The sequence below is a fragment of the Oncorhynchus kisutch genome, linkage group LG8, assembly GCF_002021735.2.
Source record: "Oncorhynchus kisutch isolate 150728-3 linkage group LG8, Okis_V2, whole genome shotgun sequence".
Classification (NCBI taxonomy): Eukaryota; Metazoa; Chordata; class Actinopteri; order Salmoniformes; family Salmonidae; genus Oncorhynchus; species Oncorhynchus kisutch.
The window spans coordinates 17,047,453-17,069,421 of record NC_034181.2 but is presented as its reverse complement, the minus strand read 5'-3'; the positions used below and the strand labels follow the sequence as shown (position 1 = coordinate 17,069,421).

The 21,969-nt window shown below is 35.8% G+C and overlaps 34 non-coding genes across 34 annotated transcripts; all 34 read left to right on the top strand.

Annotated features, from left to right (window-relative positions):
• Window positions 1-46: 46 nt before the first annotated feature.
• trnal-uaa (transfer RNA leucine (anticodon UAA)) lies at window positions 47-158 on the top strand. Its single transcript has 2 exons — window positions 47-84; window positions 113-158. It is a non-coding gene; the product is annotated as a tRNA-Leu (tRNA).
• A 350-nt stretch (window positions 159-508) lies between these two features.
• Window positions 509-620, top strand: trnal-caa (transfer RNA leucine (anticodon CAA)). The gene is made up of 2 exons: window positions 509-546; window positions 575-620. It is a non-coding gene; the product is annotated as a tRNA-Leu (tRNA).
• A 226-nt stretch (window positions 621-846) lies between these two features.
• trnal-caa (transfer RNA leucine (anticodon CAA)) lies at window positions 847-958 on the top strand. The gene is made up of 2 exons: window positions 847-884; window positions 913-958. It is a non-coding gene; the product is annotated as a tRNA-Leu (tRNA).
• Window positions 959-1,302: 344 nt separating this feature from the next.
• On the top strand, window positions 1,303-1,413 carry trnal-caa (transfer RNA leucine (anticodon CAA)). Its single transcript has 2 exons — window positions 1,303-1,340; window positions 1,368-1,413. It is a non-coding gene; the product is annotated as a tRNA-Leu (tRNA).
• A 683-nt stretch (window positions 1,414-2,096) lies between these two features.
• Window positions 2,097-2,207, top strand: trnal-caa (transfer RNA leucine (anticodon CAA)). The gene is made up of 2 exons: window positions 2,097-2,134; window positions 2,162-2,207. It is a non-coding gene; the product is annotated as a tRNA-Leu (tRNA).
• A 687-nt stretch (window positions 2,208-2,894) lies between these two features.
• Window positions 2,895-3,005, top strand: trnal-caa (transfer RNA leucine (anticodon CAA)). Its single transcript has 2 exons — window positions 2,895-2,932; window positions 2,960-3,005. It is a non-coding gene; the product is annotated as a tRNA-Leu (tRNA).
• A 226-nt stretch (window positions 3,006-3,231) lies between these two features.
• On the top strand, window positions 3,232-3,343 carry trnal-caa (transfer RNA leucine (anticodon CAA)). The gene is made up of 2 exons: window positions 3,232-3,269; window positions 3,298-3,343. It is a non-coding gene; the product is annotated as a tRNA-Leu (tRNA).
• A 225-nt stretch (window positions 3,344-3,568) lies between these two features.
• On the top strand, window positions 3,569-3,680 carry trnal-uaa (transfer RNA leucine (anticodon UAA)). The gene is made up of 2 exons: window positions 3,569-3,606; window positions 3,635-3,680. It is a non-coding gene; the product is annotated as a tRNA-Leu (tRNA).
• A 349-nt stretch (window positions 3,681-4,029) lies between these two features.
• Window positions 4,030-4,141, top strand: trnal-caa (transfer RNA leucine (anticodon CAA)). The gene is made up of 2 exons: window positions 4,030-4,067; window positions 4,096-4,141. It is a non-coding gene; the product is annotated as a tRNA-Leu (tRNA).
• Window positions 4,142-4,367: 226 nt separating this feature from the next.
• On the top strand, window positions 4,368-4,479 carry trnal-caa (transfer RNA leucine (anticodon CAA)). The gene is made up of 2 exons: window positions 4,368-4,405; window positions 4,434-4,479. It is a non-coding gene; the product is annotated as a tRNA-Leu (tRNA).
• Window positions 4,480-4,828: 349 nt separating this feature from the next.
• trnal-caa (transfer RNA leucine (anticodon CAA)) lies at window positions 4,829-4,939 on the top strand. The gene is made up of 2 exons: window positions 4,829-4,866; window positions 4,894-4,939. It is a non-coding gene; the product is annotated as a tRNA-Leu (tRNA).
• Window positions 4,940-5,164: 225 nt separating this feature from the next.
• Window positions 5,165-5,276, top strand: trnal-caa (transfer RNA leucine (anticodon CAA)). The gene is made up of 2 exons: window positions 5,165-5,202; window positions 5,231-5,276. It is a non-coding gene; the product is annotated as a tRNA-Leu (tRNA).
• Window positions 5,277-5,500: 224 nt separating this feature from the next.
• trnal-uaa (transfer RNA leucine (anticodon UAA)) lies at window positions 5,501-5,612 on the top strand. The gene is made up of 2 exons: window positions 5,501-5,538; window positions 5,567-5,612. It is a non-coding gene; the product is annotated as a tRNA-Leu (tRNA).
• A 350-nt stretch (window positions 5,613-5,962) lies between these two features.
• On the top strand, window positions 5,963-6,074 carry trnal-caa (transfer RNA leucine (anticodon CAA)). Its single transcript has 2 exons — window positions 5,963-6,000; window positions 6,029-6,074. It is a non-coding gene; the product is annotated as a tRNA-Leu (tRNA).
• Window positions 6,075-6,300: 226 nt separating this feature from the next.
• On the top strand, window positions 6,301-6,412 carry trnal-caa (transfer RNA leucine (anticodon CAA)). Its single transcript has 2 exons — window positions 6,301-6,338; window positions 6,367-6,412. It is a non-coding gene; the product is annotated as a tRNA-Leu (tRNA).
• A 344-nt stretch (window positions 6,413-6,756) lies between these two features.
• On the top strand, window positions 6,757-6,867 carry trnal-caa (transfer RNA leucine (anticodon CAA)). Its single transcript has 2 exons — window positions 6,757-6,794; window positions 6,822-6,867. It is a non-coding gene; the product is annotated as a tRNA-Leu (tRNA).
• Window positions 6,868-8,012: 1,145 nt separating this feature from the next.
• On the top strand, window positions 8,013-8,123 carry trnal-caa (transfer RNA leucine (anticodon CAA)). Its single transcript has 2 exons — window positions 8,013-8,050; window positions 8,078-8,123. It is a non-coding gene; the product is annotated as a tRNA-Leu (tRNA).
• Window positions 8,124-8,825: 702 nt separating this feature from the next.
• Window positions 8,826-8,936, top strand: trnal-caa (transfer RNA leucine (anticodon CAA)). Its single transcript has 2 exons — window positions 8,826-8,863; window positions 8,891-8,936. It is a non-coding gene; the product is annotated as a tRNA-Leu (tRNA).
• A 1,487-nt stretch (window positions 8,937-10,423) lies between these two features.
• Window positions 10,424-10,534, top strand: trnal-caa (transfer RNA leucine (anticodon CAA)). Its single transcript has 2 exons — window positions 10,424-10,461; window positions 10,489-10,534. It is a non-coding gene; the product is annotated as a tRNA-Leu (tRNA).
• A 225-nt stretch (window positions 10,535-10,759) lies between these two features.
• trnal-caa (transfer RNA leucine (anticodon CAA)) lies at window positions 10,760-10,871 on the top strand. The gene is made up of 2 exons: window positions 10,760-10,797; window positions 10,826-10,871. It is a non-coding gene; the product is annotated as a tRNA-Leu (tRNA).
• Window positions 10,872-11,555: 684 nt separating this feature from the next.
• On the top strand, window positions 11,556-11,666 carry trnal-caa (transfer RNA leucine (anticodon CAA)). Its single transcript has 2 exons — window positions 11,556-11,593; window positions 11,621-11,666. It is a non-coding gene; the product is annotated as a tRNA-Leu (tRNA).
• Window positions 11,667-12,015: 349 nt separating this feature from the next.
• trnal-caa (transfer RNA leucine (anticodon CAA)) lies at window positions 12,016-12,127 on the top strand. The gene is made up of 2 exons: window positions 12,016-12,053; window positions 12,082-12,127. It is a non-coding gene; the product is annotated as a tRNA-Leu (tRNA).
• A 346-nt stretch (window positions 12,128-12,473) lies between these two features.
• On the top strand, window positions 12,474-12,584 carry trnal-caa (transfer RNA leucine (anticodon CAA)). The gene is made up of 2 exons: window positions 12,474-12,511; window positions 12,539-12,584. It is a non-coding gene; the product is annotated as a tRNA-Leu (tRNA).
• Window positions 12,585-13,730: 1,146 nt separating this feature from the next.
• On the top strand, window positions 13,731-13,841 carry trnal-caa (transfer RNA leucine (anticodon CAA)). The gene is made up of 2 exons: window positions 13,731-13,768; window positions 13,796-13,841. It is a non-coding gene; the product is annotated as a tRNA-Leu (tRNA).
• A 1,147-nt stretch (window positions 13,842-14,988) lies between these two features.
• On the top strand, window positions 14,989-15,099 carry trnal-caa (transfer RNA leucine (anticodon CAA)). Its single transcript has 2 exons — window positions 14,989-15,026; window positions 15,054-15,099. It is a non-coding gene; the product is annotated as a tRNA-Leu (tRNA).
• Window positions 15,100-15,784: 685 nt separating this feature from the next.
• trnal-caa (transfer RNA leucine (anticodon CAA)) lies at window positions 15,785-15,895 on the top strand. The gene is made up of 2 exons: window positions 15,785-15,822; window positions 15,850-15,895. It is a non-coding gene; the product is annotated as a tRNA-Leu (tRNA).
• A 688-nt stretch (window positions 15,896-16,583) lies between these two features.
• On the top strand, window positions 16,584-16,694 carry trnal-caa (transfer RNA leucine (anticodon CAA)). Its single transcript has 2 exons — window positions 16,584-16,621; window positions 16,649-16,694. It is a non-coding gene; the product is annotated as a tRNA-Leu (tRNA).
• A 685-nt stretch (window positions 16,695-17,379) lies between these two features.
• Window positions 17,380-17,490, top strand: trnal-caa (transfer RNA leucine (anticodon CAA)). Its single transcript has 2 exons — window positions 17,380-17,417; window positions 17,445-17,490. It is a non-coding gene; the product is annotated as a tRNA-Leu (tRNA).
• Window positions 17,491-18,178: 688 nt separating this feature from the next.
• trnal-caa (transfer RNA leucine (anticodon CAA)) lies at window positions 18,179-18,289 on the top strand. The gene is made up of 2 exons: window positions 18,179-18,216; window positions 18,244-18,289. It is a non-coding gene; the product is annotated as a tRNA-Leu (tRNA).
• An 808-nt stretch (window positions 18,290-19,097) lies between these two features.
• trnal-caa (transfer RNA leucine (anticodon CAA)) lies at window positions 19,098-19,208 on the top strand. Its single transcript has 2 exons — window positions 19,098-19,135; window positions 19,163-19,208. It is a non-coding gene; the product is annotated as a tRNA-Leu (tRNA).
• Window positions 19,209-19,896: 688 nt separating this feature from the next.
• On the top strand, window positions 19,897-20,007 carry trnal-caa (transfer RNA leucine (anticodon CAA)). The gene is made up of 2 exons: window positions 19,897-19,934; window positions 19,962-20,007. It is a non-coding gene; the product is annotated as a tRNA-Leu (tRNA).
• A 562-nt stretch (window positions 20,008-20,569) lies between these two features.
• On the top strand, window positions 20,570-20,681 carry trnal-uaa (transfer RNA leucine (anticodon UAA)). The gene is made up of 2 exons: window positions 20,570-20,607; window positions 20,636-20,681. It is a non-coding gene; the product is annotated as a tRNA-Leu (tRNA).
• A 350-nt stretch (window positions 20,682-21,031) lies between these two features.
• Window positions 21,032-21,143, top strand: trnal-caa (transfer RNA leucine (anticodon CAA)). Its single transcript has 2 exons — window positions 21,032-21,069; window positions 21,098-21,143. It is a non-coding gene; the product is annotated as a tRNA-Leu (tRNA).
• Window positions 21,144-21,369: 226 nt separating this feature from the next.
• trnal-caa (transfer RNA leucine (anticodon CAA)) lies at window positions 21,370-21,481 on the top strand. The gene is made up of 2 exons: window positions 21,370-21,407; window positions 21,436-21,481. It is a non-coding gene; the product is annotated as a tRNA-Leu (tRNA).
• Window positions 21,482-21,969: the final 488 nt, after the last annotated feature.

The window sequence follows — 21,969 nt, the reverse complement described above, 5'->3', positions numbered from 1 at the left end:
TATGTTACAGAATCGTGAAAACATATGAATTTAAGGATTTATAGTTGTCAGGATGGCCGAGTGGTCTAAGTCGCCAGACTTAAGTTGAGAGTCCTTCCTAGTTACTGGGGTTTTCTGGTCTCCGATTGGAGGCGAGGGTTCAAATCCCTCTTCTGACACAACTTTTGCCTTAAAAAAGAGTAGCTCTTTGTCAAATCCGAAAAGTTCTCCAAATGGTGAAAGGAAAACACATGAACAGTGATTAATCGTTTGATAGATGCCATAGTTTGAGAACAGACAACACATGAAACGCGAATAATCGTTCGATACATGTCATCATATGCCTAGTTTAGAATTCAAAAAGTTACTCAAAATCCATTAAAAAATGTTTTTTACTATATCTTTCATTAGCTTTTAACATTTTTTGTTTATTTTTCTTTGTATCTTAAGATCGGCATGTTTCCATCAGACATATCAGACGTTATGTTACAGAATTGTGAAAACCTATGAATTTTAAAGACTTTTAATTGTCAGGATGGCCGAGTGGTCTAAGGCGCCAGACTCAAGGTGAGAGTCCTTCCTAGTTACTGGGGTATTCTGGTCTCCGATTGGAGGCGAGGGTTCAAATCCCTCTTCTGACACAACTTTTGCCTTAAAAAGTAGCTCTTTGTCAATACCGAAAAATTCTCCAAATGGTGAAAGTTACTCAAAATCCATAAAAAAATGTTTTTTACTATATCTTTCATTAGCTTTTAACATTTTTTGTTTATTTTTCTTTGTATCTTAAGATCGGCATGTTTCCATCAGACATATCAGACGTTATGTTACAGAATCGCGAAAACATATGAATTTTAAATATTTATAATTGTCAGGATGGCCGAGTGGTCTAAGGCGCCAGACTCAAGGTGAGAGTCCTTCCTAGTTACTGGGGTGTTCTGGTCTCCGATTGGAGGCGAGGGTTCAAATCCCTCTTCTGACACAACTTTTGCCTTAAAAAGTAGCTCTTTGTCAATACCGAAAAATTCTCCAAATGGTGAAAGGAAAACACATGAACAGTGATTAATCGTTTGATAGATGCCATAGTTTGAGAACAGACAACACATGAAACGCGAATAATCGTTCGATACATGTCATCATATGCCTAGTTTAGAATTCAAAAAGTTACTCAAAATCCATAAAAAAATGTTTTTACTATGTCTTTCATTAGCTTTAAAAAAAATTTTTTATTTTTCTTTGTATCTTAAGATCGGCATGTTTCCATCAGACATATCAGACGTTATGTTACAGAATCGTGAAAACATATGAATTTTAAAGATTTTAATTGTCAGGATGGCCGAGTGGTCTAAGGCGCCAGACTCAAGGTGAGAGTCCTTCCTAGTACTGGGGTGTTCTGGTCTCCGATTGGAGGCGAGGGTTCAAATCCCTCTTCTGACACAACTTTTGCCTTAAAAAGTAGCTCTTTGTCAATACCGAAAAATTCTCCAAATGGTGAAAGTTACTCAAAATCCATAAAAAAATGTTTTTTATTATATCTTTCATTAGCTTTTAACATTTTTTGTTTATTTTTCTTTGTATCTTAAGATCGGCATGTTTCCATCAGATATGTCAGACGTTATGTTACAGAATTGTGAAAACCTATGAATTTAAAGACTTATAATTGTCAGGATGTCCGAGTGGTCTAAGGCGCCAGACTCAAGGTGAGAGTCCTTCCTAGTTTCTGGGGTGTTCTGGTCTCCGATTGGAGGCGAGGGTTCAAATCCCTCTTCTGACACAACTTTTGCCTTAAAAAGTAGCTCTTTGTCAATACCGAAAAATTCTCCAAATGGTGAAAGGAAAACACATGAACAGTGATTAATCGTTTGATAGATGCCATAGTTTGAGAACAGACAACACATGAAACGCGAATAATCGTTCGATACATGTCATCATATGCCTAGTTTAGAATTCAAAAAGTTACTCAAAATCCATTAAAAAATGTTTTTTACTATATCTTTCATTAGCTTTTAAATTTTTTGTTTATTTTTCTTTGTATCTTAAGATCGGCATGTTTCCATCAGACATATCAGACGTTATGTTACAGAATCGTGAAAACATATGAATTTTAAAGACTTTTAATTGTCAGGATGGCCGAGTGGTCTAAGGCGCCAGACTCAAGGTGAGAGTCCTTCCTAGTACTGGGGTGTTCTGGTCTCCGATTGGAGGCGAGGGTTCAAATCCCTCTTCTGACACAACTTTTGCCTTAAAAAGTAGCTCTTTGTCAATACCGAAAAATTCTCCAAATGGTGAAAGTTACTCAAAATCCATAAAAAAATGTTTTTTATTATATCTTTCATTAGCTTTTAACATTTTTTGTTTATTTTTCTTTGTATCTTAAGATCGGCATGTTTCCATCAGATATGTCAGACGTTATGTTACAGAATTGTGAAAACCTATGAATTTTAAAGACTTATAATTGTCAGGATGTCCGAGTGGTCTAAGGCGCCAGACTCAAGGTGAGAGTACTTCCTAGTTTCTGGGGTGTTCTGGTCTCCGATTGGAGGCGAGGGTTCAAATCCCTCTTCTGACACAACTTTTGCCTTAAAAAGAGTAGCTCTTTGTCAAATCCGAAAAGTTCTCCAAATGGTGAAAGGAAAACACATGAACAGTGATTAATCGTTTGATAGATGCCATAGTTTGAGAACAGACAACACATGAAACGTGAATAATCGTTCGATACATGTCATCATATGCCTAGTTTAGAATTCAAAAAGTTACTCAAAATCCATTAAAAAATGTTTTTTACTATATCTTTCATTAGCTTTTAACATTTTTTGTTTATTTTTCTTTGTATCTTAAGATCGGCATGTTTCCATCAGACATATCAGACGTTATGTTACAGAATCGTGAAAACATATGAATTTTAAAGACTTTTAATTGTCAGGATGGCCGAGTGGTCTAAGGCGCCAGACTCAAGGTGAGAGTCCTTCCTAGTTCTGGGGTGTTCTGGTCTCCGATTGGAGGCGAGGGTTCAAATCCCTCTTCTGACACAACTTTTGCCTTAAAAAGTAGCTCTTTGTCAATACCGAAAAATTCTCCAAATGGTGAAAGTTACTCAAAATCCATAAAAAATGTTTTTTATTATATCTTTCATTAGCTTTTAACATTTTTTGTTAATTTTTCTTTGTATCTTAAGATCGGCATGTTTCCATCAGACATGTCAGACGTTATGTTACAGAATTGTGAAAACATATGAATTTTAAAGGATTTATAATTGTCAGGATGGCCGAGTGGTCTAAGGCGCCAGACTCAAGGTGAGAGTCCTTCCTAGTTACTGGGGTATTCTGGTCTCCGATTAGAGGCGAGGGTTCAAATCCCTCTTCTGACACAACATTTGCCTTAAAAAGTAGCTCTTTGTCAATACCGAAAAATTCTCCAAATGGTGAAAGTTACTCAAAATCCATAAAAAAATGTTTTTTATTATATCTTTCATTAGCTTTTAACATTTTTTGTTTATTTTTCTTTGTATCTTAAGATCGGCATGTTTCCATCAGACATATCAGACGTTATGTTACAGAATCGTGAAAACATATGAATTTAAGGATTTATAGTTGTCAGGATGGCCGAGTGGTCTAAGTCGCCAGACTTAAGTTGAGAGTCCTTCCTAGTTACTGGGGTTTTCTGGTCTCCGATTGGAGGCGAGGGTTCAAATCCCTCTTCTGACACAACTTTTGCCTTAAAAAGAGTAGCTCTTTGTCAAATCCGAAAAGTTCTCCAAATGGTGAAAGGAAAACACATGAACAGTGATTAATCGTTTGATAGATGCCATAGTTTGAGAACAGACAACACATGAAACGCGAATAATCGTTCGATACATGTCATCATATGCCTAGTTTAGAATTCAAAAAGTTACTCAAAATCCATTAAAAAATGTTTTTTACTATATCTTTCATTAGCTTTTAACATTTTTTGTTTATTTTTCTTTGTATCTTAAGATCGGCATGTTTCCATCAGACATATCAGACGTTATGTTACAGAATTGTGAAAACCTATGAATTTTAAAGACTTTTAATTGTCAGGATGGCCGAGTGGTCTAAGGCGCCAGACTCAAGGTGAGAGTCCTTCCTAGTTACTGGGGTATTCTGGTCTCCGATTGGAGGCGAGGGTTCAAATCCCTCTTCTGACACAACTTTTGCCTTAAAAAGTAGCTCTTTGTCAATACCGAAAAATTCTCCAAATGGTGAAAGTTACTCAAAATCCATAAAAAAATGTTTTTTACTATATCTTTCATTAGCTTTTAACATTTTTTGTTTATTTTTCTTTGTATCTTAAGATCGGCATGTTTCCATCAGACATATCAGACGTTATGTTACAGAATCGCGAAAACATATGAATTTTAAATATTTATAATTGTCAGGATGGCCGAGTGGTCTAAGGCGCCAGACTCAAGGTGAGAGTCCTTCCTAGTTACTGGGGTGTTCTGGTCTCCGATTGGAGGCGAGGGTTCAAATCCCTCTTCTGACACAACTTTTGCCTTAAAAAGAGTAGCTCTTTGTCAATACCGAAAAAGTTCTCCAAATGGTGAAAGGAAAACACATGAACAGTGATTAATCGTTTGATAGATGCCATAGTTTGAGAACAGACAACACATGAAACGCGAATAATCGTTCGATACATGTCATCATATGCCTAGTTTAGAATTCAAAAAGTTACTCAAAATCCATAAAAAAATGTTTTTTACTATATCTTTCATTAGCTTTAAAAATTTTTTGTTATTTTTCTTTGTATCTTAAGATCGGCATGTTTCCATCAGACATATCAGACGTTATGTTACAGAATCGTGAAAACATATGAATTTTAAAGACTTTTAATTGTCAGGATGGCCGAGTGGTCTAAGGCGCCAGACTCAAGGTGAGAGTCCTTCCTAGTTCTGGGGTGTTCTGGTCTCCGATTGGAGGCGAGGGTTCAAATCCCTCTTCTGACACAACTTTTGCCTTAAAAAGTAGCTCTTTGTCAATACCGAAAAATTCTCCAAATGGTGAAAGTTACTCAAAATCCATAAAAAATGTTTTTTATTATATCTTTCATTAGCTTTTAACATTTTTTGTTAATTTTTCTTTGTATCTTAAGATCGGCATGTTTCCATCAGACATGTCAGACGTTATGTTACAGAATTGTGAAAACATATGAATTTTAAGGATTTATAATTGTCAGGATGGCCGAGTGGTCTAAGGCGCCAGACTCAAGGTGAGAGTCCTTCCTAGTTACTGGGGTATTCTGGTCTCCGATTAGAGGCGAGGGTTCAAATCCCTCTTCTGACACAACATTTGCCTTAAAAAGTAGCTCTTTGTCAATACCGAAAAATTCTCCAAATGGTGAAAGTTACTCAAAATCCATAAAAAATGTTTTTTATTATATCTTTCATTAGCTTTTAACATTTTTTGTTTATTTTTCTTTGTATCTTAAGATCGGCATGTTTCCATCAGACATATCAGACGTTATGTTACAGAATCGTGAAAACATATGAATTTAAGGATTTATAGTTGTCAGGATGGCCGAGTGGTCTAAGTCGCCAGACTTAAGTTGAGAGTCCTTCCTAGTTACTGGGGTTTTCTGGTCTCCGATTGGAGGCGAGGGTTCAAATCCCTCTTCTGACACAACTTTTGCCTTAAAAAAGAGTAGCTCTTTGTCAAATCCGAAAAGTTCTCCAAATGGTGAAAGGAAAACACATGAACAGTGATTAATCGTTTGATAGATGCCATAGTTTGAGAACAGACAACACATGAAACGCGAATAATCGTTCGATACATGTCATCATATGCCTAGTTTAGAATTCAAAAAGTTACTCAAAATCCATTAAAAAATGTTTTTTACTATATCTTTCATTAGCTTTTAACATTTTTTGTTTATTTTTCTTTGTATCTTAAGATCGGCATGTTTCCATCAGACATATCAGACGTTATGTTACAGAATTGTGAAAACCTATGAATTTTAAAGACTTTTAATTGTCAGGATGGCCGAGTGGTCTAAGGCGCCAGACTCAAGGTGAGAGTCCTTCCTAGTTACTGGGGTATTCTGGTCTCCGATTGGAGGCGAGGGTTCAAATCCCTCTTCTGACACAACTTTTGCCTTAAAAAGTAGCTCTTTGTCAATACCGAAAAATTCTCCAAATGGTGAAAGTTACTCAAAATCCATAAATAAATGTTTTTTACTATATCTTTCATTAGCTTTTAACATTTTTTGTTTATTTTTCTTTGTATCTTAAGATCGGCATGTTTCCATCAGACATATCAGACGTTATGTTACAGAATCGCGAAAACATATGAATTTTAAATATTTATAATTGTCAGGATGGCCGAGTGGTCTAAGGCGCCAGACTCAAGGTGAGAGTCCTTCCTAGTTACTGGGGTGTTCTGGTCTCCGATTGGAGGCGAGGGTTCAAATCCCTCTTCTGACACAACTTTTGCCTTAAAAAGTAGCTCTTTGTCAATACCGAAAAATTCTCCAAATGGTGAAAGGAAAACACATGAACAGTGATTAATCGTTTGATAGATGCCATAGTTTGAGAACAGACAACACATGAAACGCGAATAATCGTTCGATACATGTCATCATATGCCTAGTTTAGAATTCAAAAAGTTACTCAAAATCCATAAAAAAATGTTTTTACTATGTCTTTCATTAGCTTTAAAAAAATTTTTTATTTTTCTTTGTATCTTAAGATCGGCATGTTTCCATCAGACATATCAGACGTTATGTTACAGAATCGTGAAAACATATGAATTTTAAAGACTTTTAATTGTCAGGATGGCCGAGTGGTCTAAGGCGCCAGACTCAAGGTGAGAGTCCTTCCTAGTACTGGGGTGTTCTGGTCTCCGATTGGAGGCGAGGGTTCAAATCCCTCTTCTGACACAACTTTTGCCTTAAAAAGTAGCTCTTTGTCAATACCGAAAAATTCTCCAAATGGTGAAAGTTACTCAAAATCCATAAAAAATGTTTTTTATTATATCTTTCATTAGCTTTTAACATTTTTTGTTTATTTTTCTTTGTATCTTAAGATCGGCATGTTTCCATCAGATATGTCAGACGTTATGTTACAGAATTGTGAAAACCTATGAATTTTAAAGACTTATAATTGTCAGGATGTCCGAGTGGTCTAAGGCGCCAGACTCAAGGTGAGAGTCCTTCCTAGTTTCTGGGGTGTTCTGGTCTCCGATTGGAGGCGAGGGTTCAAATCCCTCTTCTGACACAACTTTTGCCTTAAAAAGTAGCTCTTTGTCAATACCGAAAAATTCTCCAAATGGTGAAAGGAAAACACATGAACAGTGATTAATCGTTTGATAGATGCCATAGTTTGAGAACAGACAACACATGAAACGCGAATAATCGTTCGATACATGTCATCATATGCCTAGTTTAGAATTCAAAAAGTTACTCAAAATCCATTAAAAAATGTTTTTTACTATATCTTTCATTAGCTTTAAAAAAAAATGGTTTATTTTTCTTTGTATCTTAAGATCGACATGTTTCCATCAGACATATCAGACGTTATGTTACAGAATCGTGAAAACATATGAATTTTAATGTTTTTTAATTGTCAGGATGGCAGAGTGGTCTAAGGCGCCAGACTCAAGTTGAAAGTCATTCCTAGTTACTGGGGTGTTCTGGTCTCCGATTGGAGGCGAGGGTTCAAATCCCTCTTCTGACACAACTTTTGCCTTAAAAAGAGTAGCTCTTTGTCAAATCCGAAAAGTTCTCCAAATGGTGAAAGGAAAACACATGAACAGTGATTAATCGTTTGATAGATGCCATAGTTTGAGAACAGACAACACATGAAACGCGAATAATCGTTCGATACATGTCATCATATGCCTAGTTTAGAATTCAAAAAGTTACTCAAAATCCATTAAAAAATGTTTTTTACTATATCTTTCATTAGCTTTTAAAATTTTTTGTTTATTTTTCTTTGTATCTTAAGATCGGCATGTTTCCATCAGACATATCAGACGTTATGTTACAGAATCGTGAAAACATATGAATTTTAAAGACTTTTAATTGTCAGGATGGCCGAGTGGTCTAAGGCGCCAGACTCAAGGTGAGAGTCCTTCCTAGTACTGGGGTGTTCTGGTCTCCGATTGGAGGCGAGGGTTCAAATCCCTCTTCTGACACAACTTTTGCCTTAAAAAGTAGCTCTTTGTCAATACCGAAAAATTCTCCAAATGGTGAAAGTTACTCAAAATCCATAAAAAAATGTTTTTTATTATATCTTTCATTAGCTTTTAACATTTTTTGTTTATTTTTCTTTGTATCTTAAGATCGGCATGTTTCCATCAGATATGTCAGACATAACGTCTGTAACATAACGTTACAGAATTGTGAAAACCTATGAATTTTAAAGACTTATAATTGTCAGGATGTCCGAGTGGTCTAAGGCGCCAGACTCAAGGTGAGAGTACTTCCTAGTTTCTGGGGTGTTCTGGTCTCCGATTGGAGGCGAGGGTTCAAATCCCTCTTCTGACACAACTTTTGCCTTAAAAAAGAGTAGCTCTTTGTCAAATCCGAAAAGTTCTCCAAATGGTGAAAGGAAAACACATGAACAGTGATTAATCGTTTGATAGATGCCATAGTTTGAGAACAGACAACACATGAAACGTGAATAATCGTTCGATACATGTCATCATATGCCTAGTTTAGAATTCAAAAAGTTACTCAAAATCCATTAAAAAATGTTTTTTACTATATCTTTCATTAGCTTTTAACATTTTTTGTTTATTTTTCTTTGTATCTTAAGATCGGCATGTTTCCATCAGACATATCAGACGTTATGTTACAGAATCGTGAAAACATATGAATTTTAAAGACTTTTAATTGTCAGGATGGCCGAGTGGTCTAAGGCGCCAGACTCAAGGTGAGAGTCCTTCCTAGTACTGGGGTGTTCTGGTCTCCGATTGGAGGCGAGGGTTCAAATCCCTCTTCTGACACAACTTTTGCCTTAAAAAGTAGCTCTTTGTCAATACCGAAAAATTCTCCAAATGGTGAAAGTTACTCAAAATCCATAAAAAAATGTTTTTTATTATATCTTTCATTAGCTTTTAACATTTTTTGTTTATTTTTCTTTGTATCTTAAGATCGGCATGTTTCCATCAGATATGTCAGACGTTATGTTACAGAATTGTGAAAACCTATGAATTTTAAAGACTTATAATTGTCAGGATGTCCGAGTGGTCTAAGGCGCCAGACTCAAGGTGAGAGTACTTCCTAGTTTCTGGGGTGTTCTGGTCTCCGATTGGAGGCGAGGGTTCAAATCCCTCTTCTGACACAACTTTTGCCTTAAAAAAGAGTAGCTCTTTGTCAAATCCGAAAAGTTCTCCAAATGGTGAAAGGAAAACACATGAACAGTGATTAATCGTTTGATAGATGCCATAGTTTGAGAACAGACAACACATGAAACGTGAATAATCGTTCGATACATGTCATCATATGCCTAGTTTAGAATTCAAAAAGTTACTCAAAATCCATTAAAAAATGTTTTTTACTATATCTTTCATTAGCTTTTAAAATTTTTTGTTTATTTTTCTTTGTATCTTAAGATCGGCATGTTTCCATCAGACATATCAGACGTTATGTTACAGAATCGTGAAAACATATGAATTTTAAAGACTTTTAATTGTCAGGATGGCCGAGTGGTCTAAGGCGCCAGACTCAACGTGAGAGTCCTTCCTAGTACTGGGGTGTTCTGGTGTCCGATTGGAGGCGAGGGTTCAAATCCCTCTTCTGACACAACTTTTGCCTTAAAAAGTAGCTCTTTGTCAATACCGAAAAATTCTCCAAATGGTGAAAGTTACTCAAAATCCATAAAAAAATGTTTTTTATTATATCTTTCATTAGCTTTTAACATTTTTTGTTTATTTTTCTTTGTATCTTAAGATCGGCATGTTTCCATCAGATATGTCAGACGTTATGTTACAGAATTGTGAAAACCTATGAATTTTAAAGACTTATAATTGTCAGGATGTCCGAGTGGTCTAAGGCGCCAGACTCAAGGTGAGAGTACTTCCTAGTTTCTGGGGTGTTCTGGTCTCCGATTGGAGGCGAGGGTTCAAATCCCTCTTCTGACACAACTTTTGCCTTAAAAAAGAGTAGCTCTTTGTCAAATCCGAAAAGTTCTCCAAATGGTGAAAGGAAAACACATGAACAGTGATTAATCGTTTGATAGATGCCATAGTTTGAGAACAGACAACACATGAAACGTGAATAATCGTTCGATACATGTCATCATATGCCTAGTTTAGAATTCAAAAAGTTACTCAAAATCCATTAAAAAATGTTTTTTACTATATCTTTCATTAGCTTTTAACATTTTTTGTTTATTTTTCTTTGTATCTTAAGATCGGCATGTTTCCATCAGACATATCAGACGTTATGTTACAGAATCGTGAAAACATATGAATTTTAAAGACTTTTAATTGTCAGGATGGCCGAGTGGTCTAAGGCGCCAGACTCAAGGTGAGAATCCTTCCTAGTTCTGGGGTGTTCTGGTCTCCGATTGGAGGCGAGGGTTCAAATCCCTCTTCTGACACAACTTTTGCCTTAAAAAGTAGCTCTTTGTCAATACCGAAAAATTCTCCAAATGGTGAAAGTTACTCAAAATCCATAAAAAATGTTTTTTATTATATCTTTCATTAGCTTTTAACATTTTTTGTTAATTTTTCTTTGTATCTTAAGATCGGCATGTTTCCATCAGACATGTCAGACGTTATGTTACAGAATTGTGAAAACATATGAATTTTAAGGATTTATAATTGTCAGGATGGCCGAGTGGTCTAAGGCGCCAGACTCAAGGTGAGAGTCCTTCCTAGTTACTGGGGTATTCTGGTCTCCGATTAGAGGCGAGGGTTCAAATCCCTCTTCTGACACAACATTTGCCTTAAAAAGTAGCTCTTTGTCAATACCGAAAAATTCTCCAAATGGTGAAAGTTACTCAAAATCCATAAAAAAATGTTTTTTATTATATCTTTCATTAGCTTTTAACATTTTTTGTTTATTTTTCTTTGTATCTTAAGATCGGCATGTTTCCATCAGACATATCAGACGTTATGTTACAGAATCGCGAAAACATATGAATTTTAAATATTTATAATTGTCAGGATGGCCGAGTGGTCTAAGGCGCCAGACTCAAGGTGAGAGTCCTTCCTAGTTACTGGGGTGTTCTGGTCTCCGATTGGAGGCGAGGGTTCAAATCCCTATTCTGACACAACTTTTGCCTTAAAAAGTAGCTCTTTGTCAATACCGAAAAATTCTCCAAATGGTGAAAGGAAAACACATGAACAGTGATTAATCGTTTGATAGATGCCATAGTTTGAGAACAGACAACACATGAAACGCGAATACTCGTTCGATACATGTCATCATATGCCTAGTTTAGAATTCAAAAAGTTACTAAAAATCCATAAAAAAATGTTTTTACTATGTCTTTCATTAGCTTTAAAAAAAAAATTTTTATTTTTCTTTTTATCTTAAGATCGGCATGTTTCCATCAGACATATCAGACGTTATGTTACAGAATCGTGAAAACATATGAATTTTAAAGACTTTTAATTGTCAGGATGGCCGAGTGGTCTAAGGCGCCAGACTCAAGGTGAGAGTCCTTCCTAGTACTGGGTTGTTCTGGTCTCCAATTGGAGGCGAGGGTTCAAATCCCTCTTCTGACACAACTTTTGCCTTAAAAAAGAGTAGCTCTTTGTCAAATCCGAAAGTTCTCCAAATGGTGAAAGGAAAACACATGAACAGTGATTAATCGTTTGATAGATGCCATAGTTTGAGAACAGACAACACATGAAACGCGAATAATCGTTCGATACATGTCATCATATGCCTAGTTTAGAATTCAAAAAGTTACTCAAAATCCATTAAAAAATGTTTTTTACTATATCTTTCATTAGCTTTTAACATTTTTTGTTTATTTTTCTTTGTATCTTAAGATCGGCATGTTTCCATCAGACATATCAGACGTTATGTTACAGAATCGCGAAAACATATGAATTTTAAATATTTATAATTGTCAGGATGGCCGAGTGGTCTAAGGCGCCAGACTCAAGGTGAGAGTCCTTCCTAGTTACTGGGGTGTTCTGGTCTCCGATTGGAGGCGAGGGTTCAAATCCCTCTTCTGACACAACTTTTGCCTTAAAAAGTAGCTCTTTGTCAATACCGAAAAATTCTCCAAATGGTGAAAGGAAAACACATGAACAGTGATTAATCGTTTGATAGATGCCATAGTTTGAGAACAGACAACACATGAAACGCGAATAATCGTTCGATACATGTCATCATATGCCTAGTTTAGAATTCAAAAAGTTACTCAAAATCCATAAAAAAATGTTTTTACTATGTCTTTCATTAGCTTTAAAAAAAAATTTTTTATTTTTCTTTGTATCTTAAGATCGGCATGTTTCCATCAGACATATCAGACGTTATGTTACAGAATCGTGAAAACATATGAATTTTAAAGACTTTTAATTGTCAGGATGGCCGAGTGGTCTAAGGCGCCAGACTCAAGGTGAGAGTCCTTCCTAGTACTGGGGTGTTCTGGTCTCCGATTGGAGGCGAGGGTTCAAATCCCTCTTCTGACACAACTTTTGCCTTAAAAAGTAGCTATTTGTCAATACCGAAAAATTCTCCAAATGGTGAAAGTTACTCAAAATCCATAAAAAAATGTTTTTTATTATATCTTTCATTAGCTTTTAACATTTTTTGTTTATTTTTCTTTGTATCTTAAGATCGGCATGTTTCCATCAGATATGTCAGACGTTATGTTAGAGAATTGTGAAAACCTATGAATTTTAAAGACTTATAATTGTCAGGATGTCCGAGTGGTCTAAGGCGCCAGACTCAAGGTGAGAGTCCTTCCTAGTTTCTGGGGTGTTCTGGTCTCCGATTGGAGGCGAGGGTTCAAATCCCTCTTCTGACACAACTTTTGCCTTAAAAAGTAGCTCTTTGTCAATACCGAAAAATTCTCCAAATGGTGAAAGGAAAACACATGAACAGTGATTAATCGTTTGATAGATGCCATAGTTTGAGAACAGACAACACATGAAACGCGAATAATCGTTCGATACATGTCATCATATGCCTAGTTTAGAATTCAAAAAGTTACTCAAAATCCATTAAAAAATGTTTTTTACTATATCTTTCATTAGCTTTAAAAAAAATGGTTTATTTTTCTTTGTATCTTAAGATCGACATGTTTCCATCAGACATATCAGACGTTATGTTACAGAATCGTGAAAACATATGAATTTTAATGTTTTTTAATTGTCAGGATGGCAGAGTGGTCTAAGGCGCCAGACTCAAGTTGAAAGTCATTCCTAGTTACTGGGGTGTTCTGGTCTCCGATTGGAGGCGAGGGTTCAAATCCCTCTTCTGACACAACTTTTGCCTTAAAAAAGAGTAGCTCTTTGTCAAATCCGAAAAGTTCTCCAAATGGTGAAAGGAAAACACATGAACAGTGATTAATCGTTTGATAGATGCCATAGTTTGAGAACAGACAACACATGAAACGCGAATAATCGTTCGATACATGTCATCATATGCCTAGTTTAGAATTCAAAAAGTTACTCAAAATCCATTAAAAAATGTTTTTTACTATATCTTTCATTAGCTTTTACAATTTTTTGTTTATTTTTCTTTGTATCTTAAGATCGGCATGTTTCCATCAGACATATCAGACGTTATGTTACAGAATCGTGAAAACATATGAATTTTAAAGACTTTTAATTGTCAGGATGGCCGAGTGGTCTAAGGCGCCAGACTCAAGGTGAGAGTCCTTCCTAGTACTGGGGTGTTCTGGTCTCCGATTGGAGGCGAGGGTTCAAATCCCTCTTCTGACACAACTTTTGCCTTAAAAAGTAGCTCTTTGTCAATACCGAAAAATTCTCCAAATGGTGAAAGTTACTCAAAATCCATAAAAAAATGTTTTTTATTATATCTTTCATTAGCTTTTAACATTTTTTGTTTATTTTTCTTTGTATCTTAAGATCGGCATGTTTCCATCAGATATGTCAGACGTTATGTTACAGAATTGTGAAAACCTATGAATTTTAAAGACTTATAATTGTCAGGATGTCCGAGTGGTCTAAGGCGCCAGACTCAAGGTGAGAGTCCTTCCTAGTTTCTGGGGTGTTCTGGTCTCCGATTGGAGGCGAGGGTTCAAATCCCTCTTCTGACACAACTTTTGCCTTAAAAAGTAGCTCTTTGTCAATACCGAAAAATTCTCCAAATGGTGAAAGGAAAACACATGAACAGTGATTAATCGTTTGATAGATGCCATAGTTTGAGAACAGACAACACATGAAACGCGAATAATCGTTCGATACATGTCATCATATGCCTAGTTTAGAATTCAAAAAGTTACTCAAAATCCATAAAAAAATGTTTTTTACTATATCTTTCATTAGCTTTAAAAAAAAATGGTTTATTTTTCTTTGTATCTTAAGATCGACATGTTTCCATCAGACATATCAGACGTTATGTTACAGAATCGTGAAAACATATGAATTTTAATGTTTTTTAATTGTCAGGATGGCAGAGTGGTCTAAGGCGCCAGACTCAAGTTGAAAGTCATTCCTAGTTACTGGGGTGTTCTGGTCTCCGATTGGAGGCGAGGGTTCAAATCCCTCTTCTGACACAACTTTTGCCTTAAAAAAGAGTAGCTCTTTGTCAAATCCGAAAAGTTCTCCAAATGGTGAAAGGAAAACACATGAACAGTGATTAATCGTTTGATAGATGCCATAGTTTGAGAACAGACAACACATGAAACGCGAATAATCGTTCGATACATGTCATCATATGCCTAGTTTAGAGTTCAAAAAGTTACTCAAAATCCATTAAAAAATGTTTTTTACTATATCTTTCATTAGCTTTTACAATTTTTTGTTTATTTTTCTTTGTATCTTAAGATCGGCATGTTTCCATCAGACATATCAGACGTTATGTTACAGAATCGTGAAAACATATGAATTTTAAAGACTTTTAATTGTCAGGATGGCCGAGTGGTCTAAGGCGCCAGACTCAAGGTGAGAGTCCTTCCTAGTACTGGGGTGTTCTGGTCTCCGATTGGAGGCGAGGGTTCAAATCCCTCTTCTGACACAACTTTTGCCTTAAAAAGTAGCTCTTTGTCAATACCGAAAAATTCTCCAAATGGTGAAAGTTACTCAAAATCCATAAAAAAATGTTTTTTATTATATCTTTCATTAGCTTTTAACATTTTTTGTTTATTTTTCTTTGTATCTTAAGATCGGCATGTTTCCATCAGATATGTCAGACGTTATGTTACAGAATTGTGAAAACCTATGAATTTTAAAGACTTATAATTGTCAGGATGTCCGAGTGGTCTAAGGCGCCAGACTCAAGGTGAGAGTCCTTCCTAGTTTCTGGGGTGTTCTGGTCTCCGATTGGAGGCGAGGGTTCAAATCCCTCTTCTGACACAACTTTTGCCTTAAAAAGTAGCTCTTTGTCAAATCCGAAAAGTTCTCCAAATGGTGAAAGGAAAACACATGAACAGTGATTAATCGTTTGATAGATGCCATAGTTTGAGAACAGACAACACATGAAACGCGAATAATCGTTCGATACATGTCATCATATGCCTAGTTTAGAATTCAAAAAGTTACTCAAAATCCATTAAAAAATGTTTTTTACTATATCTTTCATTAGCTTTTAAAATTTTTTGTTTATTTTTCTTTGTATCTTAAGATCGGCATGTTTCCATCAGACATATCAGACGTTATGTTACAGAATCGTGAAAACATATGAATTTTAAAGACTTTTAATTGTCAGGATGGCCGAGTGGTCTAAGGCGCCAGACTCAAGGTGAGAGTCCTTCCTAGTACTGGGGTGTTCTGGTCTCCGATTGGAGGCGAGGGTTCAAATCCCTCTTCTGACACAACTTTTGCCTTAAAAAGTAGCTCTTTGTCAATACCGAAAAATTCTCCAAATGGTGAAAGTTACTCAAAATCCATAAAAAAATGTTTTTTATTATATCTTTCATTAGCTTTTAACATTTTTTGTTTATTTTTCTTTGTATCTTAAGATCGGCATGTTTCCATCAGATATGTCAGACGTTATGTTACAGAATTGTGAAAACCTATGAATTTTAAAGACTTATAATTGTCAGGATGTCCGAGTGGTCTAAGGCGCCAGACTCAAGGTGAGAGTACTTCCTAGTTTCTGGGGTGTTCTGGTCTCCGATTGGAGGCGAGGGTTCAAATCCCTCTTCTGACACAACTTTTGCCTTAAAAAAGAGTAGCTCTTTGTCAAATCCGAAAAGTTCTCCAAATGGTGAAAGGAAAACACATGAACAGTGATTAATCGTTTGATAGATGCCATAGTTTGAGAACAGACAACACATGAAACGTGAATAATCGTTCGATACATGTCATCATATGCCTAGTTTAGAATTCAAAAAGTTACTCAAAATCCATTAAAAAATGTTTTTTACTATATCTTTCATTAGCTTTTAACATTTTTTGTTTATTTTTCTTTGTATCTTAAGATCGGCATGTTTCCATCAGACATATCAGACGTTATGTTACAGAATCGTGAAAACATATGAATTTTAAAGACTTTTAATTGTCAGGATGGCCGAGTGGTCTAAGGCGCCAGACTCAAGGTGAGAGTCCTTCCTAGTTCTGGGGTGTTCTGGTCTCCGATTGGAGGCGAGGGTTCAAATCCCTCTTCTGACACAACTTTTGCCTTAAAAAGTAGCTCTTTGTCAATACCGAAAAATTCTCCAAATGGTGAAAGTTACTCAAAATCCATAAAAAAATGTTTTTTATTATATCTTTCATTAGCTTTTAACATTTTTTGTTAATTTTTCTTTGTATCTTAAGATCGGCATGTTTCCATCAGATATGTCAGACGTTATGTTACAGAATTGTGAAAACCTATGAATTTTAAAGACTTATAATTGTCAGGATGTCCGAGTGGTCTAAGGCGCCAGACTCAAGGTGAGAGTCCTTCCTAGTTTCTGGGGTGTTCTGGTCTCCGATTGGAGGCGAGGGTTCAAATCCCTCTTCTGACACAACTTTTGCCTTAAAAAGTAGCTCTTTGTCAATACCGAAAAATTCTCCAAATGGTGAAAGGAAAACACATGAACAGTGATTAATCGTTTGATAGATGCCATAGTTTGAGAACAGACAACACATGAAACGCGAATAATCGTTCGATACATGTCATCATATGCCTAGTTTAGAATTCAAAAAGTTACTCAAAATCCATTAAAAAATGTTTTTTACTATATCTTTCATTAGCTTTAAAAAAAAAAGGTTTATTTTTCTTTGTATCTTAAGATCGACATGTTTCCATCAGACATATCAGACGTTATGTTACAGAATCGTGAAAACATATGAATTTTAAAGACTTTTAATTGTCAGGATGGCCGAGTGGTCTAAGGCGCCAGACTCAAGGTGAGAGTCCTTCCTAGTACTGGGGTGTTCTGGTCTCCGATTGGGGGCGAGGGTTCAAATCCCTCTTCTGACACAACTTTTGCCTTAAAAAGTAGCTCTTTGTCAATACCGAAAAATTCTCCAAATGGTGAAAGTTACTCAAAATCCATAAAAAAATGTTTTTTATTATATCTTTCATTAGCTTTTAACATTTTTTGTTTATTTTTCTTTGTATCTTAAGATCGGCATGTTTCCATCAGATATGTCAGACGTTATGTTACAGAATTGTGAAAACCTATGAATTTTAAAGACTTATAATTGTCAGGATGTCCGAGTGGTCTAAGGCGCCAGACTCAAGGTGAGAGTACTTCCTAGTTTCTGGGGTGTTCTGGTCTCCGATTGGAGGCGAGGGTTCAAATCCCTCTTCTGACACAACTTTTGCCTTAAAAAAGAGTAGCTCTTTGTCAAATCCGAAAAGTTCTCCAAATGGTGAAAGGAAAACACATGAACAGTGATTAATCGTTTGATAGATGCCATAGTTTGAGAACAGACAACACATGAAACGTGAATAATCGTTCGATACATGTCATCATATGCCTAGTTTAGAATTCAAAAAGTTACTCAAAATCCATTAAAAAATGTTTTTTACTATATCTTTCATTAGCTTTTAACATTTTTTGTTTATTTTTCTTTGTATCTTAAGATCGGCATGTTTCCATCAGACATATCAGACGTTATGTTACAGAATCGTGAAAACATATGAATTTTAAAGACTTTTAATTGTCAGGATGGCCGAGTGGTCTAAGGCGCCAGACTCAAGGTGAGAGTCCTTCCTAGTTCTGGGGTGTTCTGGTCTCCGATTGGAGGCGAGGGTTCAAATCCCTCTTCTGACACAACTTTTGCCTTAAAAAGTAGCTCTTTGTCAATACCGAAAAATTCTCCAAATGGTGAAAGGAAAACACATGAACAGTGATTAATCGTTTGATAGATGCCATAGTTTGAGAACAGACAACACATGAAACGCGAATAATCGTTCGATACATGTCATCATATGCCTAGTTTAGAATTCAAAAAGTTACTCAAAATCCATTAAAAAATGTTTTTTACTATATCTTTCATTAGCTTTAAAAAAAAATGGTTTATTTTTCTTTGTATCTTAAGATCGACATGTTTCCATCAGACATATCAGACGTTATGTTACAGAATCGTGAAAACATATGAATTTTAATGTTTTTTAATTGTCAGGATGGCAGAGTGGTCTAAGGCGCCAGACTCAAGTTGAAAGTCATTCCTAGTTACTGGGGTGTTCTGGTCTCCGATTGGAGGCGAGGGTTCAAATCCCTCTTCTGACACAACTTTTGCCTTAAAAAGAGTAGCTCTTTGTCAAATCCGAAAAGTTCTCCAAATGGTGAAAGGAAAACACATGAACAGTGATTAATCGTTTGATAGATGCCATAGTTTGAGAACAGACAACACATGAAACGCGAATAATCGTTCGATACATGTCATCATATGCCTAGTTTAGAATTCAAAAAGTTACTCAAAATCCATTAAAAAATGTTTTTTACTATATCTTTCATTAGCTTTTAAAATTTTTTGTTTATTTTTCTTTGTATCTTAAGATCGGCATGTTTCCATCAGACATATCAGACGTTATGTTACAGAATCGTGAAAACATATGAATTTTAAAGACTTTTAATTGTCAGGATGGCCGAGTGGTCTAAGGCGCCAGACTCAAGGTGAGAGTCCTTCCTAGTACTGGGGTGTTCTGGTCTCCGATTGGAGGCGAGGGTTCAAATCCCTCTTCTGACACAACTTTTGCCTTAAAAAGTAGCTCTTTGTCAATACCGAAAAATTCTCCAAATGGTGAAAGTTACTCAAAATCCATAAAAAAATGTTTTTTATTATATCTTTCATTAGCTTTTAACATTTTTTGTTTATTTTTCTTTGTATCTTAAGATCGGCATGTTTCCATCAGATATGTCAGACGTTATGTTACAGAATTGTGAAAACCTATGAATTTTAAAGACTTATAATTGTCAGGATGTCCGAGTGGTCTAAGGCGCCAGACTCAAGGTGAGAGTACTTCCTAGTTTCTGGGGTGTTCTGGTCTCCGATTGGAGGCGAGGGTTCAAATCCCTCTTCTGACACAACTTTTGCCTTAAAAAAGAGTAGCTCTTTGTCAAATCCGAAAAGTTCTCCAAATGGTGAAAGGAAAACACATGAACAGTGATTAATCGTTTGATAGATGCCATAGTTTGAGAACAGACAACACATGAAACGTGAATAATCGTTCGATACATGTCATCATATGCCTAGTTTAGAATTCAAAAAGTTACTCAAAATCCATTAAAAAATGTTTTTTACTATATCTTTCATTAGCTTTTAACATTTTTTGTTTATTTTTCTTTGTATCTTAAGATCGGCATGTTTCCATCAGACATATCAGACGTTATGTTACAGAATCGTGAAAACATATGAATTTTAAAGACTTTTAATTGTCAGGATGGCCGAGTGGTCTAAGGCGCCAGACTCAAGGTGAGAGTCCTTCCTAGTTCTGGGGTGTTCTGGTCTCCGATTGGAGGCGAGGGTTCAAATCCCTCTTCTGACACAACTTTTGCCTTAAAAAGTAGCTCTTTGTCAATACCGAAAAATTCTCCAAATGGTGAAAGTTACTCAAAATCCATAAAAAATGTTTTTTATTATATCTTTCATTAGCTTTTAACATTTTTTGTTAATTTTTCTTTGTATCTTAAGATCGGCATGTTTCCATCAGACATGTCAGACGTTATGTTACAGAATTGTGAAAACATATGAATTTTAAGGATTTATAATTGTCAGGATGGCCGAGTGGTCTAAGGCGCCAGACTCAAGGTGAGAGTCCTTCCTAGTTACTGGGGTATTCTGGTCTCCGATTAGAGGTGAGGGTTCAAATCCCTCTTCTGACACAACATTTGCCTTAAAAAGTAGCTCTTTGTCAATACCGAAAAATTCTCCAAATGGTGAAAGTTACTCAAAATCCATAAAAAAATGTTTTTTATTATATCTTTCATTAGCTTTTAACATTTTTTGTTTATTTTTCTTTGTATCTTAAGATCGGCATGTTTCCATCAGACATATCAGACGTTATGTTACAGAATCGTGAAAACATATGAATTTAAGGATTTATAGTTGTCAGGATGGCCGAGTGGTCTAAGTCGCCAGACTTAAGTTGAGAGTCCTTCCTAGTTACTGGGGTTTTCTGGTCTCCGATTGGAGGCGAGGGTTCAAATCCCTCTTCTGACACAACTTTTGCCTTAAAAAAGAGTAGCTCTTTGTCAAATCCGAAAAGTTCTCCAAATGGTGAAAGGAAAACACATGAACAGTGATTAATCGTTTGATAGATGCCATAGTTTGAGAACAGACAACACATGAAACGCGAATAATCGTTCGATACATGTCATCATATGCCTAGTTTAGAATTCAAAAAGTTACTCAAAATCCATTAAAAAATGTTTTTTACTATATCTTTCATTAGCTTTTAACATTTTTTGTTTATTTTTCTTTGTATCTTAAGATCGGCATGTTTCCATCAGACATATCAGACGTTATGTTACAGAATTGTGAAAACCTATGAATTTTAAAGACTTTTAATTGTCAGGATGGCCGAGTGGTCTAAGGCGCCAGACTCAAGGTGAGAGTCCTTCCTAGTTACTGGGGTATTCTGGTCTCCGATTGGAGGCGAGGGTTCAAATCCCTCTTCTGACACAACTTTTGCCTTAAAAAGTAGCTCTTTGTCAATACCGAAAAATTCTCCAAATGGTGAAAGTTACTCAAAATCCATAAAAAAATGTTTTTTATTATATCTTTCATTAGCTTTTAACAATTTTTGTTTATTTTTCTTTGTATCTTAAGATCGGCATGTTTCCATCAGACATATCAGACGTTATGTTACAGAATCGCGAAAACATATGAATTTTAAATATTTATAATTGTCAGGATGGCCGAGTGGTCTAAGGCGCCAGACTCAAGGTGAGAGTCCTTCCTAGTTACTGGGGTGTTCTGGTCTCCGATTGGAGGCGAGGGTTCAAATCCCTCTTCTGACACAACTTTTGCCTTAAAAAGTAGCTCTTTGTCAATACCGAAAAATTCTCCAAATGGTGAAAGGAAAACACATGAACAGTGATTAATCGTTTGATAGATGCCATAGTTTGAGAACAGACAACACATGAAACGCGAATAATCGTTCGATACATGTCATCATATGCCTAGTTTAGAATTTAAAAAGTTACTCAAAATCCATTAAAAAATGTTTTTTACTATATCTTTCATTAGCTTTTAACATTTTTTGTTTATTTTTCTTTGTATCTTAAGATCGGCATGTTTCCATCAGATATGTCAGACGTTATGTTACAGAATTGTGAAAACCTATGAATTTTAAAGACTTATAATTGTCAGGATGTCCGAGTGGTCTAAGGCGCCAGACTCAAGGTGAGAGTACTTCCTAGTTTCTGGGGCGTTCTGGTCTCCGATTGGAGGCGAGGGTTCAAATCCCTCTTCTGACACAACTTTTGCCTTAAAAAGTAGCTCTTTG